At 40.6% G+C, this 18465-nt stretch overlaps 1 pseudogene; it reads left to right on the top strand.

Annotated features, from left to right (window-relative positions):
- Positions 1 to 1901: 1901 nt before the first annotated feature.
- Positions 1902 to 2895, top strand: LOC143403950 (large ribosomal subunit protein uL18-like; annotated as a pseudogene).
- Positions 2896 to 18465: the final 15570 nt, after the last annotated feature.

Raw genomic sequence — 18465 nt, 5'->3', positions numbered from 1 at the left:
CTGCAGGTGACTCTGCTGAGATCTGTGGTACCTGTTGAAATCAGTCAGCTTATCTAGTTCAGTAGCATGCCACAAATGATAAGCCTACACTTCTTCAGGGCGAACCTGACCATTCACCAAACAGAGGCACCTTTTATCATCCCTACGTAGCGAGGCAACCCTCACGTCTCCCCAGATCCAGAAACGAATAATAAAATTCACCTATATATGTGCCTAGATCTTTTGTTTCCACCTTGAAACCTTTTGTCCCTCCTGTATCTCAGGGTGCTGATCACCTCTTGAGAACGTCATGACGAAGTGGAAAGACACTGCACCAGTCCTGGTATCAGAGTGTCAGCAGACCTGGATTGACTCCTGGCTCGGCAAACTATGGTCTGTGCAACTTGGAACCGGAGCCTCTTTCTGTGCTTCTTTTCCTCACTACATAATGAAGATCAAAACAGCTCCCTTAGGTTAGGAGATCGATAGTACACTGGACGCAATTTACATGCAGAGGTGCTCAATAAATGTTGGTGCCCCACATTCTCCCTTCTCCCGGCTGCACCTAGTCCTATTACCCTACCAATATACTTCTCCACACAAGAAACTGCCAGTTTCTATTATTTTCCTTTAATAAAACTTCCCAAATCCTCCTTTTATTCTGCTTCTTCTATCTACAATCTCAAGCTGATAAGGTTTGTGGGAACATAGGGACAGAAATATGTTCTTGGTAGAACAGTTATCTGGGACCCCAGGTTGGAAAAAAAAAAGAGTTGTTGTTTTTTGAGAAATGGGAATAAGGTAGTAAATTAGAACACACTATATGAAAAGAAATTTATTAATATACATCAAGAGCTTTAAAATATTCATACTTTTTGATATAATAATTTCACTTGTAGGAATTTATCATATAAAAAAGATATTATCAAAGATTTGTATATAGGATGGTCATTACAGTGTTGTAGTGGTGGAAATGTGGGAGCAATCAAAATATTCAAGAATAGGATGCTAAAATAATGGAGCAAATATTAGACAGTCATTAAAAATTTTGTTTAAGAGAGGGCTGGGATTGTGGCTCAATGATAGAGCACTTGCCTGGCATGTGTGAGGCACTGGGTTCAATTCTTAGCACCACAAATAAATAAATTAATTAAATAACGATCCTTCTACAACTAAAAATATTTTTTTAAAAAATTCTGTTTAAGAGTTTATATCATTGATAAATGTTCACAATATGATACAAACTTGAGTAAACTATCAAATTTAAACAGTATATTACATAAAACACAGAATTATCATGTGATCTAGCAATTTCACAAAAGAAAACATGCAGGGACTAGATTTTCACAGCTACATTATGCACAGCCAGAAGTTACAAGTAGCTAAGTTCCACCAGTGGGTGAAACAATAAGGAAAATGTGGTATGTAAATATAATGGAATATTATTCAACCTTAAAAAGGAAGGCAATTCTGAAGCATGCTATGATGTGGATGGACCACAGTATACTATGCTAAATGAAACAGGTTAGTCACAAAAGGACAAATACTGTGTGTATGATTTCATTTACATGAAGTACCTAGAATGGTCAAATTCATAGAGAAAGTAGATTGGAAGTTTCTGATGCTGGGAGAAGGGATCAATGAGAAGCTTCTATTAGATGAGCACAGAGCTCAGTTTGGAAAGATAAATTCTGAAGACAAATGGTGGTGACGGTCACAACATGGAGGCACTTAATGCACAGAACTGGACAACTAAAATGGTTCAAATGGTGCCTACCCACCATGTAGGTCTGTGTTGAGCCCTGCCATCATATGGCAAGAATAAGGCCTACTTGAAGAGATACCAAGTGAAATTCAGAAGAAGACAAGGTTAAAACCAATCACTACGTGTGGAAATACTCACTGATTCTGGATAAAAGTACTACACACTCAGATGCAGGATGATCATCCATGTAACCAGCAGAGATATCACTGTCGTATTTCTTATGCCTATATTAAAAGGGATATGATAGTTTATATGGCACATGCCCACGAGTTACCAGAATATGGTATGAAAGTTGGACTGACAAATTATGGTGCAGCATATTATACTGGCCTTCTGCTGGCCTGCAGGCCTCTCAGTAGGTTTGACATGGAGAAGACCTATGAAAGGCCAAGTGGAGATGACCAGAGAGAAATATAACACAGAAAGCATGATGGTCAACCTGGTGCCTTCGTTTGCTGTTGGGATCCACTGTGTCAGGATTGCTGCTGGCAATGACGTTTTCGGAACCCAGAGGAGATCTGTGGATGGAGGCTTGTCTACCCCTCATAATACTAAATGATTCCCTGGATATGATTCTGAAAGCAGGAACTCAGTGTAGAAGTACATTGTAAGCACATTATGAGTCAGAACTTTGCAGATTATGTGTGTTACTTAATGGAAGAAGATGAAGATGCTCATAAGAAACAATTCCCTCAGAATCTAAAGGAAGATGTCATGTGGGCATGGAGGTGGGTACCTGCAATTCCAGTAGCTCAGGAGGCTGAGGCAGGAGTTTTGCAGGTTAGAGGTCAGTCTTGGCAACTTAGCAAGACTGTGTCTCAAAATAAAAAAATAAAAAAAGGGTGGGGGTGTGAGCACCCATCAGTGCTCAGTGACAGAGCACCCCTGAGTTTGATCCCCAGTACCACAGACACACACACACACACAAACACACGGTGGGTAGGCATCAATGTAACTCCAAGCATGGAGGAGTTGTGTAAGAAAGCTCATGCTGCTTATACAAAAGGATCCAGTCTATGAGGAGAAGCCCAAGAGAAAAGTGATAAGGAAGGGTAGAACCACCCCAAATGCCCCTTGCCCAGAAGAAAGAGTAGGTGGCACAAAAGAAGGCAAGTGTCCTCTGAGCTTAGGAGCAGGTGGCTGAGAACTAAGCCAAATGACAATTTTCTATGTAGACTTTTCAGATAGACAATTAACTCACTGACAAAACAGTTTAAAATGGTTAAAATGGTAAATTTCATGCTGTATATGTTTTACCATAATAAAAAGACATGGGACATTCACATACACATACACAGACACATTAATGCAACACATATGTACATACATACATACATACGTACGTAAGTATACGTACATAAATGAAACACCCAAAAGGCCATAAGCCAAATGTTAGCAGTGACTTGTTAAGTCCGAATAGTGAAACTGCAAGATATTTTTGCTTTTTTCTTTATATTTCCTGTATTTTCCATCTTTTCTATTATGAACATGATGCATTACTTTTATGGCCAGGAAAAAACATGCTTTTTTAAAACCACTAGAATTTCTTTCAACAGGTGGTTTGCTTTTAAGGAGGAGGCTGGCGTCTGTGTGTTCCGCTGGGCTAGAGGCAGACACAGGACTTTCTCCTTTCAGACCTGCCCTCCATCTTTAGAAGACAGTTCCGCCCTCACAGGGCTAGTAAAGAGCACCCGCCCACGCGGCCTTTGTGGAAGAGCTTTTACAAGGTCTCCGGATCAGTACATGAATTCACGGCTGTTTTCATCAGGGACGCCTCCTGATGCCCCAGAAGCTATGTTTGGGTTGTTTCCTTTGACTTAGAGCCAAATAAGTCGAGGCTTTGGGTGGCAGCAGCAGGTAAGTGGCAAAGTAGCCCAGCTAAGGCAGCCATCAGGATCCACGACGTAACCTCTGGCCAGACACTCCCTTTCTCTGGGCCCTCCTTCATTGGTAAGATGAGGGGCTCAGGACCTCTTCCTTCAAATCAAGCTCAAGAGTCACTTTGTCCATAGAGACTTCCTCCTGCAGATTCTGCAGGTCACTTTAGCAGCTTGTCCTCAAATGCATCTCTGTAAAGTTGCAGTCAATATTTGCATAAATACCACATTTTCTTTATCCATTCATCGCTGAAGGGCACCTAGGTTGGCTCCATAGCTTTGCGATTTGAGCTGGTATAAACATGGATGTGGCTGTGTCACTAGTGTGCTGATTTTAAGTCCTTTGGGTATACTGAAGAGTGAGATAACTTGGGTCAAATGGTGGTTCCATTCCAGGTTTTCTGGGGGAATCTCCATACTGATTTCCAGAGTAGTCGCACCAGTTTGCAGTAATGTATGAGTGGACCTTTTCCCCCACGTCTTCATCAACATTTATTGTTGCTTGTATTTTTGATGATTGCCATTCTGACTGGAGTGAGATGAAATCTGAGGGTAGTGTATTTACATTTCTCTAATTGCTAGAGATGTTGAACTTTTTTTTTTCATATATTTGTTGACCATTCATATATCTTCTTTTGACAAATGTCTGTTTAGTTCCTTTGCCCATTTTTGATTGGGCGATTGTGTGTGTGTGTTGAGTATTTTGAGCTCTCTATATATCCTGGATATTAACACCCCATCTGAGGAGATGGTGGCAACGATTCTCTCCCATTCTGAAGGCTCTCTCTCCAAACTCTTGATTTTTTTTCCTTGCTGTGAAGAAATGTTTTAATTGATGCCATTCCATTTACTGACTTTTTATTTTATTTCTTGTGCTTTAGGAGTCTTGTTAAGGAAGTCAGTTCCTGAGCATGGAGTACTACTCAACCATAAAAAGAATGATTTTATGAATTTATCAGTAAATGGGTGAATCTGGAGACTATCACGCAAAATGAAATAAGCCAGGGCCCAAAAGTCAAGGCTGAATGTTTTCTGATATGAAGAAGCTAACCCACAATGGGGTGGAGGATTAAAAAGAAGTTCAGGAAGTAGAAAAGGGGGATGGAGGGACAGGAGGGGGAATGGGAAAAGGAAAGACAGTGGAACGAATCTGACATAACTTGCCTATGTACATGTATTAATACCCTACAGTGAATCTCACCATTGTGCATTCACAAGAAATTCGTTTAAAAAAATAACTGGGTAAATGGCAGAAAGATTGATAGAGGTAAGGGAGGAGGGGGTGAAAAAGGGGAAGAGAAAGAGTCCTGGAGACTGAATTATGTCAAAGTGGATTCTACTGCCACATATAACTAAAAAGAACCAAGACATTTTTAAAAAATTTTAAATGATTTGCATATAAGTTCTTCAGCGATTTTCACTTGAGTCCTCCACAGTGCCAGGGAGTGAGCACCCGCCTCCCAGTGTTGCGCCTGCCCTTCCATTCCCAGCAAGGAGTCCCAGTCCTAGGTGACGAAACAGGCCCCAGGCAGCTCCCAACTCAGCAGACCCTTTGTGTACCGGACACATCTCCTCTCTCTTTAGAAGTCATCATTGATTCCCCTTTGCCCTTAAAATCAATTTTGAACCAAGTCTTTGTTCAAAGTCCCCAACCTGGTTCTGTCTTCATTTGCCACCCTCGGCCTTTGCTCCGCTGCACTCCCTTTGTCTCTGTTGGTATACTTTGTACACTGGCTCTATGTTAAGCTTCCAGAAATACGCCATGCCATATTAGGTGGGGGCTTTTGTATCTGCTTGTCTTTTCTCGCTCCAGTTGGAAACTCCATCTTTCAAGACACAGTTCAATGATAGCAGTCCCTTACAACACAACTGATAAACACACGGGTTCAAACTGCCTATGAGATACTGTTCTGCCCAGGTGAGCCAGCCTTGGCCACTGTTACTTAGAACCCAGAATCCTGCCCGTCATCTGTCTGGAAAACCTTACTGAACGTCTCTCACTTCCAGGCACTGGGCTGGTGTACAAGGGCTGGTGGAATACAAGGCTTCACTCCTGCTCTCAAGGAGTTCACATCTGTGTGGAAAAAGACAAACCACAATGCAATGTAAGTAAAGAAACTATCTGAATACTTTTGAAAACACATCTATGATACGTGAGAACCCAATGGTGAAGCTACTTAACTGCCAGGGTGACTCTGAGACTTCTCAGCGGGCAGCACAGGGTCGGTGGCAGAGTGGACTCTGGAGCCTGGTTTCAAATTCTGCCTGCCACACCCTGGATGTGTAGCCGTGGACAAGTTATTTGGTGTCTTTGGTTCTCGATTTCCTCACCTCTAAAATGAGCAATACTGATAAGATCTCCTTAGTGATGCCCTCTGCAGCCAGCTCATTCTCCAGGTCTTTATCTAGAACATGCTCCCAGGTTTGGTTCCAGTTTTTCTTAAGGAACCATCCCTCTCAAGCCCAAGCCTCACCTTCAGTCACTAATTTATGAATACGCCTCTTCTCCTGGGTAGAAGGGTCCTTCTTTTGGTAGTCAACCTGAAATGTGCCTCAGCCCCTTCTAGCTCTTTCCAACTTAACCGGTGCTTTAAGTTGGGCCAGTCCTATTTAAGGCTTAGCTTTCATTAAAGAAGAAATGATCCACTCATCTGAGACTGCTCTGAATTATTCTCTCCAAAGCTACCCAAACCCTGGATATTAGCTTTCTAGACTTCCCATAAAAACACTTTCCTTAACCTAAGCAACCTGGTATATCAAAACCCCCTAGGCTTTTTGAGTGGAGAGTTCTGGGTTGAAATTTCAATTTTCACTTCTAGCAGTCAAACCTCAAACAAGTTACTTACCTCTTTGAGCCTCAATATCTACTTCATGCAATTATCTCAGTGCCTAAATAAGGAAGATGTGTAACAGATCTCTGTTGAATCCTTCCCTTAATTTCTTGCTATTTTTCTCTATATCCCTAATGTGACCATCTCTCTGATGGTCACATCTACAACCATTCCTGATTTCTCTACTTTCAGATTTTTCTTCTAAAAGTCCTATCTCCAAAGAGTCATACTTTCAGATTTCTGATGCTATCTCTTTGGTCATGCTTTGCATGAAAGCCATGTTCACGTCATTCCATCTTAGCTCAGTAAAAGTATTCCCATTTCTAATTTAAGTTTACATCATCAGATTATGCTGAAAAGGTATGTCGTTGAACTTCAACTGGATATTTGACAAGCTCTTTCATCTTTGTGGAAAAGTTGAAGAAATCTTGGGTGCATAAGCAATTATATATAATTGCCTAAATAAAGATGGTGATTAGTGAATCAGTGACTTTCTTAAGAAAGCTTGTAGTGTCACGCTAGGGTTCTGTCCACACCCATTGTGGTTAACATTTTCATTAATAATTTGGATGCTGATTTCTAAAACAGATTCATCAACTCACAAATGACATGAAGTTGGGAAGGATAATAGATGCTTTCAGATCAGAATTAGTTTTAAAATAATCTTAGCAGCTTAGATCAATGGGCTTAATAAAATAAGAAGTTTTTAAAAAGGCAAATGTCAAGTTCTTTGCTTGAATCTAGAAAACCAGGAGTACGATGGAGGAGAGGATCAAACTGGTTCAGCGGCAGTCATTCTCTCCACAGTCGACTCAGTATGATTTTATATTGTTTATATAATTGCCAAAAAGTTCCATATAATCTTAGGAGAAATTAGAAGTCTGGCTTCAGAATAAGGGAGGTTGAGGAATACCCTCATGCAGCTGGATCATACCTTTAGAACTGGAAAGATATTCATGTGCTGTAATGAATTTTTAAAACATAATAAGATTATAAACTACATCAAAATGGGAATGTTTGAAGGAGGCAGAGATATTTAGACTGAGCAAAAGATTTACAATATTCAAAGGGAACAGAAGAGTAGTAGGATGCAGGAAGGACAGGATAGGTCCTCATCTCAAGGAGCCCACAGGGTGATTAGTGTTTTAATAGAAGATTTAAAAGGGGAATAAATGATTAATTAATAAATATTAATTTAGGGAGAATCTATAAAGCTAATGTCCAGGGTGGCTTCAGACAGAACAATTTAGAACAGTCTCAGAGAATTGGATTGTTACTTCTTCCATGAATAGGAAAGCTAACCCTGACAGAGGGCTGGCCCAAACTTAAAGCACAGGTAAAACTGGAGAGAGCCAGAAGGGGCGGGGCGGGGCACATTCTAGGTTGAGACTGAAGAATGACCCTTGACTTTGCCTGAGACAGATTCAGATTGGATCCAGATCTCAGAGGATCCCTGTACCCTGGGCTAAGCTAGAGCCAGTTTGTGAGCCGACAGCTCAGGGCTCTGAATCAGTCCTTGCCGATTTGCTATCTTCTCTGACCACCTGCAGAGATTTTTTTTCCTGCACTTTTATTTGTTCTTTGCCTTTTTTCTCAATGCAGTCTACTGAAACCCTGTGGCTACCTTAACCATTTCTTAGCCTTTCTATAACTTATGTATATCATATTGTGATTTTGGTGTTACAGATATAGTAAATAAGATGGTAATAAAAGAACCTGTGATTGCCCAGTTTATATCTACCAAGTGACCTATAAGTACTCAGTGAATTGCAACTAATGACAGTGATGTAGCTTGTGAATTTACTGTTGTTTTATAAATTCTGACACTGTGCAAAGATGCAAACCTGCCTAGTCCTCTCACACACACATGTTGTCTAAATTCCTACATTAATTTTTTATTTCCATAATACAGTCATTCTCTTTTCCTAACCAAAGCAAGATGGATACAGTAGCCCTAATTTTTACATGGCTGTCCCCACTCTCTTTGAAAAAAAAAAAAGAAGGAAAAAAAAATATAATCAGCCTGACCTCCATTTAATTTTAGTTTTCTTGGCAACGTTGGTTGAAAAAATAGTTGGGGATACCTCAGACATTATTGCTTTGAATTATTGAATCATGTGACCCTAAAATGCTTCCTGCATTCTTGAGAACATTCTTGCTTCTTGTTGGGTGCCATCATTCCTATGGCAGGATGCTGTTCCCACTTAATTGGATACTGTCATCTCAGAATAAACCTCAGCATTCCTGGTGGCGCTCATCAATAGAAAGCCAGGTAATGGAGGTAAGATTTGGACATATTACAGGACTGACCCTGGATCCTCTTTAACCCTTCCTAAGTAGTGATTCAATATGACCATACTCAGCCAGTTTTTTTAGAAAACAAGAAAGTTCATTACACCACTTGGAATCTCCTACTTCAGGTGGTGCGGGCTCCAAAGCCAGCTGTGTACTCAGGGTGAGTTCGGCATGTTAGTTGGGTGGCAGGGCTAAAGAGCCAACTTTGTCTAGCTTAACAGATAAGTCCTACTTAGTTCTGGCCACATGGGGCCTAATTTACTGGGGAGGGGTTGTATGGAGCCTGAATTTCTGAATCCTTTTTGGCAACCAACTGTTATGATCAGAGTGCAAACTCTCGGCCAGACCACCTAGGGTTAAATCCTAGTTTGATTCGGGGAAAGCTGTTCCCCTGTAAAGAGCAGATTAAAGGATAATGCACTTAAAGTGCTTTATACATGACTGGTATAACAATAATGGCTTTAGTGGCTCTTCCTAAAGTCTGGTTTCTCTTCTTAGCAGTTCTCTTATTGCCATTCCATCTATTTTCTTCCAAATACAGTGTTTTACTCCAGGCCCGTCAGGCATGCTCTCTTCCCTCACTCGGCCCAACGTGCAGTACACACGGTGGGCAGTTTCTTCATTTGTGCCTGGGCAAGCCTACCATTGGGGCTCAACACTCTCCCACCCAACTACTGCTCAGATTACCACAAACGCATAGAACTACTACTGTAATATGATCTTATCCCTCCCTGCCACCGTTCAAATTCATCTTCTAGATAAACCAACTGCTGTCGCCCACCACAGGCCCTTTACCCACCCCGCACCCTTTTTTATCCTGTCTAGAACACTCTTCCCCTGGGACCCTGGCTTTGCCCTCACTATTGTCTTGTCTTTGCCCATATGTCACCTTCTCAGGGCTTCCCTGACCCCACCCCCATAGAAAATTGACACCTTTCCAATGCCCAATCTTTTTACCTTATTTTTATCCCACAGTGCTTATCACCATCTGTCAGACCATCTATTTATCCATTTCTTAGTATCGCTTTCTCCTCACTCCCATTCCTAATGGAGTCTCTCTGCCTATATATGTCAATGGGATTGGACTTTTTTTTTTCTTCTTGTCAGTACTGGGGATTGGCCACTCAGGGCCTTGTGCATGCTGGGAACATGATTTACCACTGCACAACATCTCCAGCCCCTGTTTTACTTTGAGACAGGCTGACCAGTTGCCCAGGCTGACCCTGAATTTGCCATCTCCTGCCTTAACCTCCCAAATAGCTGGGCTTCAGGGGTGCACCATCACCCATGGCTGAATATCATTTTAAAAAGTGGTGGGATAGTACAATCTTGCCAAATAAGGCAAAGTAATATTTTATTGTCTTATGAATATATCATCTGTATCATATCTTTTGCCAAGAGTAAAACTGGGGGCTGGAGGTATACAAAAAAGGAAGAGATAAATATGAAAACAATATGTGCATATAAATTATAGGAATAAGGAACAGTGATAGGCAGACTTATACAGATGGGATGTTCCACAAGTTCATAAATTCCCACAGTCCAGATTAAAGGTGACACACTAGCTGAGCTGCATAAAGACTTCAGGTTGGTCCCCTGTGAATTCTGTCTTTGTGGTTTTTTTCCATTGCTATTCACTTATTCTGTGGTGAGTTAATCTCTATGATGGAAAAATGGCAAATTGTTGTACTGACAATAGGAAACTAACAAGGAAAAAAATTGGTTGTTGGTGTTGTTACATACCTTTATTTGCTCTCAGATGGTATGGTTCCTGACTATTAAATTGCCAGATGCCATGTCTAGCGCCAACTCACACCCTCTGTCATCACTTTTAAGGTAATTATGATGTAGTTAGATACATGCCTCTTGGCTGATTTGAGCAATATTGATGTAGACAGTAAACAGATATTTACTGGTTAATCGATATACATTCTGGACTCTGTAAATTCAAGTTTCCAAATTCAGACCCAGAAAGTGACCTCATATTTTTTTGTCTGAGTCTTCCTGAATCTGAGATACTATTTGTCATTTTTCCATCAGGGAGACTATAACAAATACTACACATTTCCTGGCTTAAAACAACATGAAATTTTCTCTTACAGTTCTGGAAATCAGATGTTTGAAATGAGCCTTACAAGGTGAAGTCATAGTGTTGTCAGAGCTGTGTTCCTTCCAGAGGTTCTAAGAAAAACCCACGTCCTGGCCTTTTCCATTCTCCAGAGGCAGTCCACATGCCCCGGCTCTCCCCATCGTTAAAGAGCATCACTCCTGCTTCTGCTCCCATCATCCCGCCTCTCTGACTTTGACCCTCGTCTTCCTCTTACAATAAGCCTATATTATGGCGGGTCCACACGGAGAAGCCAGGATAACTTCCCTGTTCATGTATCCTTAACTTTGTACATCTTGCAATCTCTTTACCCATGTAAGACAATGTAATTTTTTAAAAATTTATTTATCTTAATTTGTTATATATGACAGCAGAAGGCATTAGTTCATGTTACACATATAGAGCACAGTATTCCATGTCTCTGGATGTACACAATGTAGAATACCACCATTTGTGTCTTCATACATGTACTTAGGTCATGATGCCCATCTCATTCCATGGTCTTTCTTACCCCCATGCCTCCTCCCTTCCCCTCTTACCCCTTTGCCCTGTCTAAAGTTACTCTGTTCCTCTCACGCTCCCCCCACCCCCATCATGAACCAACATCCTTATATCAGAGAAAACATTCAGCATTTGGTTTTTTTTGGGGGGGGGATTAGCTTACTTCACGTAGCATTATATTCTCCAACTCCATCCATTTACCTGCGAATGCTATGATTTTTATTCACTTTTAATGCTGAATAACATTCCACTATGTATACACACCACATTTTCCTTATCCATTCTCTACTGAAGGGCATCTAAGTTGGTTCCACAGTTTAGCTATTGTGAACTGAGCTGCTATAAACATTGATGTGGCTGTTTTTAAATTCTTTGGGTGTAGACCAAGGAGTGGGACAGCTGGGTCAAATGATGGTTCCATTACCAGCTTTTCCAAGGGATCTTCCTACTGCTTTCCATATGGGCTGCATCAATTTGCAGTCCCCAAAGCAGTGCATGAGTGAAGGCCACATAATTTACAAGTCCAGGGATTAAGAAATGGAAATCTCTGGGTGATCAATATCCTGTTTACCACAGAGACCATTAGATAAATAAACACACCATTCTAATAAAAAGAAAATGAACTTCAGGTCAAAAGGCCCAGGCTTACGTATGCCTATGTGACTTTGGGCAACTTAATTGGCCTAAATGAGCCTATTTCCTCTAAGGCAAAATGAAGATCATAATACTTCAAATGGCTATTATAAAGACCAAATCAACCAATTAGATTAAAAAAAAAACAACCTTGTCAACCAAAAGTCATTAAAATCTAGTTTGATTCTGTTCAACAAGCATTTCCTGACCAGGCTATGCCTGAAATTCATAGGTGATGAAATATCATGAAAAATTAAACACACCTTTGATGTCAAGGAGTAGAGATAGCCAAAGGTCACACTTTATCGACTAGCTTCAACTTGTGATTTTGTAAAATTTCATGGTGGGTATGGAAAGCAATACTCAATTCAGTAGAATCTATACTTCAAATTCTGAATCACGTTCTTTCCCTCTTTGATTATTGGACGGCAGCAGTGAAGCTCCTAGCCCCAAGATCATGAGAGTAAAGAGCTGATACTCTACAGCGTGCCTGTTGCGAAGCTGTGATGGTCAGGAGGTCAGCTACATCACCTGCATTTTCGATTCACCGTGTTTTCAACTTGTGATGGGTTTACCAGGACTCAGCCGCATCTGTGGTGATTAGAGCAACAACGTGAGGACAGACGACCAAGGACCATAAGGAAAAGGGAGGTCTCTCTGAGGGAGAAGAGGTCCTAACAAAGGCTTCACAGGGCAAGTGGCGATTCAAACAAGGTCTAGCGGGAGGAATCAGTTTTCAGACTGACGGAAGAGAGAGGCCACTGTAACAGAACAACAGCCAAAGCACCGGGTGGGCCGCTGCACCATCCAATCAGAGAGTCGTTCAGAGTTTTATACTAGTGTTTCCCGTGAGGCAGGAGGTAGGAGAACCGGGGAGAGGTGAAGACGTGTTTCCTGGGCTGTGCCAGAAGCTCAGCTTTGCATGTAATGAGAAGTCATCTAGACATTTTAAGCTGGGAGGTGACTGACCACTCCATGTGGCCCAGCATTATCCTGGTTGTCTCAGGACAGTCCTGGAACCCAGGAAACCCCTTCAAGAAGGAGAATCAAATATGAACGAGGGTGGCTGGCCCCTCTGTGAGACACATGTGATCCACTTACTCTCCTATGATGCACCGTGGCTGAAGTGAGGAGGGGAGCTGCGAGGCCACGGGACGGAAGGAAGGACACTGGGAAGACACCAAGGCTACAGGCTTGAGGAGAGAGGAAGAAGACCTTCTCTGTGAGGAAGGAGTTGGAGGAGTAACAAGTGTTTCGAAAGCAGAATCTACACAACTTGTCAAATGACTAGATGTGGAAAATGAGGGAGCAGGAGAAATCGAGGATGACTCCCAGGATTTGAAGCCATTGGCGGAGTGAGTTTGATGCCAGTTGGCAGAGGATAGGAAGCTGATTGATTGGGACAGGGAATTTCCACTCAGGACACATTACTTTTGGGTTTGATGTTTCCATGGGACATCCAGGTGGAGTTCTCCAAGGCCTGGCCCAGAACGTAGGGGCACTCAGGACTGGGAAGACGGTCACATTCTGCACAAAAGTGTGAGGAGATGGAAGAAATAAAAACACATGTTTACAAAGAACATTCTATTAGCTACCACTCACCTAGTGCCCTCTGTGTGTTGGGACCTTTGGTTGAGAAGACAGGCTAGTCTGAACCGGTTTAATACACAAAGACATGGGGATGAGTCACCAAACACAAAGGCACGTGCTGAATCTCAGAAAGGGACAGGAGCCAGAGAGGATTCTGCCACCGGGGCTCTTTATCATTGCAGTCTTCTTTGTGTCTCTGCAACCTGCTCCATTCTTCTCTCTTGCTAAAAGGTTTTATGTTTTGCTTTGTTTCCTGTTTCCCAAGCTACATGGCTGTCCACAGAGTCAACATCTCCATTTGGAGCACCAGGCAAAGACTAACAAGGTAATCATTAACAGTGCCAATACTGGACTCCAAGGGCAAGTACTCACTGTCCTAGCTTGAATCTGGACCAAATGTTCATGACAGGATTTGGAAGAGAATGGGCAGTCCCTGAGAAAGATAACAGCGGGGAAATAACCCAAGGTGTCCTTTGCCCCCATATGTTCTTCTTTATCCTTAGGATAATTCTGTGAAGTATTTAAGATTACTGTCCCTTAGACCATAAATTCTCTGAAGACGAAGAGCCTATCAACTTGCTCCCCATCGTATCCCCAGCACTACACAATACCTAGCTTGTGCTTAACAAGCCCACTCTGCATAAGGGAGCGATTGAATGAATGAACCTCACCTTTTCATTTGAGGAAACTTGGCATTGAGGAGGTTCAGTCACTTCCCTAGAGTGACACAGCCAGGTAACAGAAAGGAGAACCAGATCCAAATCTAGTCCACTTCAGACCTTGTTCCCTTAAGTGAGGAAAATCATTTCTGGTGAGGCCCTCACTTCTCCCCTCAAAAACCTAAATATCTTTGAAAAACAATATTTTTCGGACCCTAAGGGCAACCCAATAATAATGAATCAAGTTATGTCCCACCAGCCGGTAAGGCAGCATGTTAGGGGCTGTTCTGTGCTGAGACCCAGATGAACACTGGTTCAGCCCCACGGTGGCTAGAAGCCAGCTCTTCATCCTGGGCCAAGTGCTCGAGACTGTGGTGTAACACAACACGAGACACGGGGAAGGCATCTGTGGTACCGCAGCCCGAGGCACTTCTGTCTCATGACTTGACCATCTCAGAACTAAAACTTCCAACTGGAAAATATTCTAGGTGTGCCTCCACCCAAGAGCTAAATAAGATGATCTTATACCTTCAAGAAGGTCACACAGTTTTCATTGCTTGAATATAAGAATTCAAATCCTTGAATCAACAAGTGTCCCTTCAGCTCCTATGTTAGGTAGTTTGGAAATACGGTAAAAGGGCTAAGAACATGTGATTTGACAAAGTATTTTTCCTATTATGTTTCTTTATGTGTATGAATAAGCTCACACTTGGGCATACCCCAGTATCTATCGGATCATCTCTTGCCTGAATAATTGCAATGCTTCCTACCTCATCTCTGCAATCCTTTTCTTGCCCCCTCACAATTTATTTTCAAAACGTAAGGGTGGAGTAAAATTTTGAAAAAGGAAATCAGATCACTCCTCTGTTCTAAACCTGACAATGACCCCCCATCTTGTTTAAAGTAAAAGCCTAAAGATCTGGATCGCACACTCTAAGTTACTACTCTCTCATCTATTCTGCTCCGACCACACGAACCTCCGGACTGATCCATGAAATTGCCTCTGCCTGGGTTGACTTGTGGATTGAATGGCTGAAAGAACCAAATCATCTCTTAGGAAGAATTTGAACAACACAATATGGAACTATAATTTCTATTCTCTTAACTCAGAAACTAGTTAGGCTGACAAAATGATTCACATTTAAAATAATCAAATCAATTGTGTAAGAACAGATGCTAAATTGTATATATGGGACTGTGTGACATAACCAGAGAAAAGAAAATTGGGTGACCAAAAAATACTTAAAGATTGTGTGGACTGAAAAACATGACGATGCTAAAGATAATCTATATAGTACCGCAGGGTTTAGAGCAAGGTTTTAGAATCTTGTTTTCATTTTATCTTCACAATAGCCCTTGGAAATAAGTATAGACATATTATTACCCCATTTTGTAGAAGAGATAGTTAAGTGGAGAGAACTGTCAGGAGAAAACACCAGAAAAGGATAAAGGTAAAAATTTCTATAACAAATTTTATGTATGTATGTATGTATGTATTTATTTATCTATGTGTTAGATAAATATTTCAGTACATTCCATGTGCCAGTTACTGTTCTAGGTATTCACAAGACAGCAGTAAACGAATCAAGCAAAGTCTCACAGAACTCACAAGCTAGTGGAGGGCAGAGACACAATCATCAGATTATCAGTAAATTATATGATACACTGGATGAAAGTCAGTGCTGTAGACAAAATAAACACAATTGGAGTTATATAAAGAGAAGGGATCTTAATTAGGGTGATCATATAAATTAAGAATCAATAAATGGGAAGGCATCAAACTAAAAAGCCTCTTCACAGCAAAAGAAATGATCAGGAGTGTGGAGACAGAAGGGGAGAGAATCTTTGCCACCCGCACCTCAGATACAGCATGAATCTCCAGAATAGGTAAAGAACTCAAACACCTTAACACCAGAAAAAGGAATGACCCAGTCATTGAATGGGCAAAGGAACTGACAGGCACATCACAGAAGAAATACGAATGATCAACAAAGGTATGAAAAAATGTCCAACATCTCTAGCAATCAGAGAAATGCAAATTCACTACACTGAGATTCCATCTCACTCCAGTCAGAATGGCAGTTATCAAGAATACAAGTAACAATAAATGCTGGTGAGGATGCCAGGGAAAGGGTACGTGTATACATTGTTGATGAGACTGAAAATCAGTGCAATCCCTCTGGAAAGTAGTATAGAGATTCCACAAAAAACTTGGAATGGAACCACCATTTGACCCTGCTATCCCACTCCTCAGTTTAACCCAAAGCATACTACAGTGACACAGCCATATCAATGTTTATTGCAGCTCAATTCATAATAGTTAAGCTATGGAACTAACCTAGGTGCCCTTCAACAGATGAAGGGATTTTTAAAAATGTGGTATATATACACCATGGAGTATTACTGAGCCATAAAGAAGAATGACTTTATGACATTCATAAGTAAATGGAAGGATCTGGAGACTATCACGCTAAGTGAAATAAGCCAGTCCCCAAAAGCCAAATGTTTTCACTAGTATGTGAAAGCTAACCCACAATAAGTAGGAAGAGGGGAAGAATAGATATTTAATAGACTAGACAGCGGAGAATGTGGGGAAGGGAGAGAGGACAGGAAAAGGAAAGAGTGAAAATGAATCTGCCATAATTTTCCTGTGTACATACATGAATACACCACAGTGAATCCCACCATCATATACATTCCTAGGAATGGGGTCCTAATTAGAATAAGACATATCCCATGCTTGTATAATTCTCTCAAAATGAATTCTACTAGCACATATAACTAAAAAGAACCAATAAAATAAAAAATCTTGCTACAAAATTAATGTTTTAACATTTATTTTTATTTTTTTCCAAATTTAAAATTTTGGTATTTCGTTCTTCAAACTTTAACAAATACAAATAGCTGTATAACAACTACCATAATCAAGATACGGAACAGTTCCATTACCACCAAAAGTACCCTGTGCCTTTTTATAGTCTCCTGTCTCCTCAGCCCAGGCTCTGGCAAACACTGATGGAATTTCTGTCCTAATAACTTTGCCTTTTCCAGAATGTCATCTGATGGAATTATAGAGTGCAGCCTTCCAAACCTGACTCCTCACTTAGCATAATGCATTTGGGATGGATTTTATTGTATAAGCTATGTCACAATTTTTATTTATCTGTTTACTAGGTGAAAACATTGGGTAGGAGCCGAGAGATTCATACTTCTAGTCTTAAAGGTAAAGATTTCAGTCTTTCACAATTAGTTGTAGGAATCTTGTAGGTACCTCCTATCTGGCTGAAAAAGTTCCCCTCTATTCGTTTGTAGCCTAGAGATTTTTTAAAACCACAAATGGATGTTGACTTCTATCAGTTGCCTTGGCATCTATTAAGATAGTAATAATGTCTCATATGATGTATTACCTTGATTTTGGAATATTCAACAATCCTGGCCTTCCCAGGATAAACTCCAGTTGGTCTTAACACATTATGCTTTTTATGCTTTGTTAACTATGATTTGCTAAATTAGTATTAAGAATTTTGGCTCCTATGCTCGTGAGGAATATTGGTCCATAGTTGTCTCATCATGTCTTTGTTTTGCACCAAGGTGATGCTGACATCACAGAGCGAGTTGGGAAGTATTCCATCCCCTTCAATTTCTGGAAGAGTCTCTCTCTAATTGGTATCATTTCTTCTATAGACATTTGTTAGAATTTACTAGTGAGTCTGTCTGGGCCTAGAGTCTTCTTCATGAAAGAGTTTTTAATTACACAGTCAGTACATTTAATAGATACAAGGCTGCTCAGTTCAACCATTTATTTCAGTTTATTATATGCTGACAAATTATAGTTGCATATTTCATTTCTTTTAGTGTCTTTTAAGGAATTTTTCCATTTTATCTAAATTATCAAAGATATTGGCATAAAATTATTCATAATATACCCTCATTATTCTTTTAAGGTCTTAAGATTATGTGATATCCCCTCTCATTCTTGAAATTAGTATGTATATACTAATTGCAAGTATGTATTAGAATCTGTTTTTTTCCTAATAAGTCTGGCTAACCATTTTGTAATTTTATTTACCTTTTTCAAGAACCATATTCTGATTTTATTAATATTTTTCTATTAATTTTTGTTTTCTACTTGTTGATTTATTACTGTTTTTAAAAATCATTTTTTTCTTTTGGCACAATTTTCTTTATCCCTAGCTTTTCAGGACGAAGCTAAGGCCATTGATTTAAT

Source organism: Callospermophilus lateralis, chromosome 7 (assembly GCF_048772815.1).
Source record: "Callospermophilus lateralis isolate mCalLat2 chromosome 7, mCalLat2.hap1, whole genome shotgun sequence".
Lineage (NCBI taxonomy): Eukaryota > Metazoa > Chordata > Mammalia > Rodentia > Sciuridae > Callospermophilus > Callospermophilus lateralis.
The sequence above is the reverse complement of the archived record's forward strand: the minus strand, read 5'-3'. Positions and strand labels throughout refer to the sequence as shown.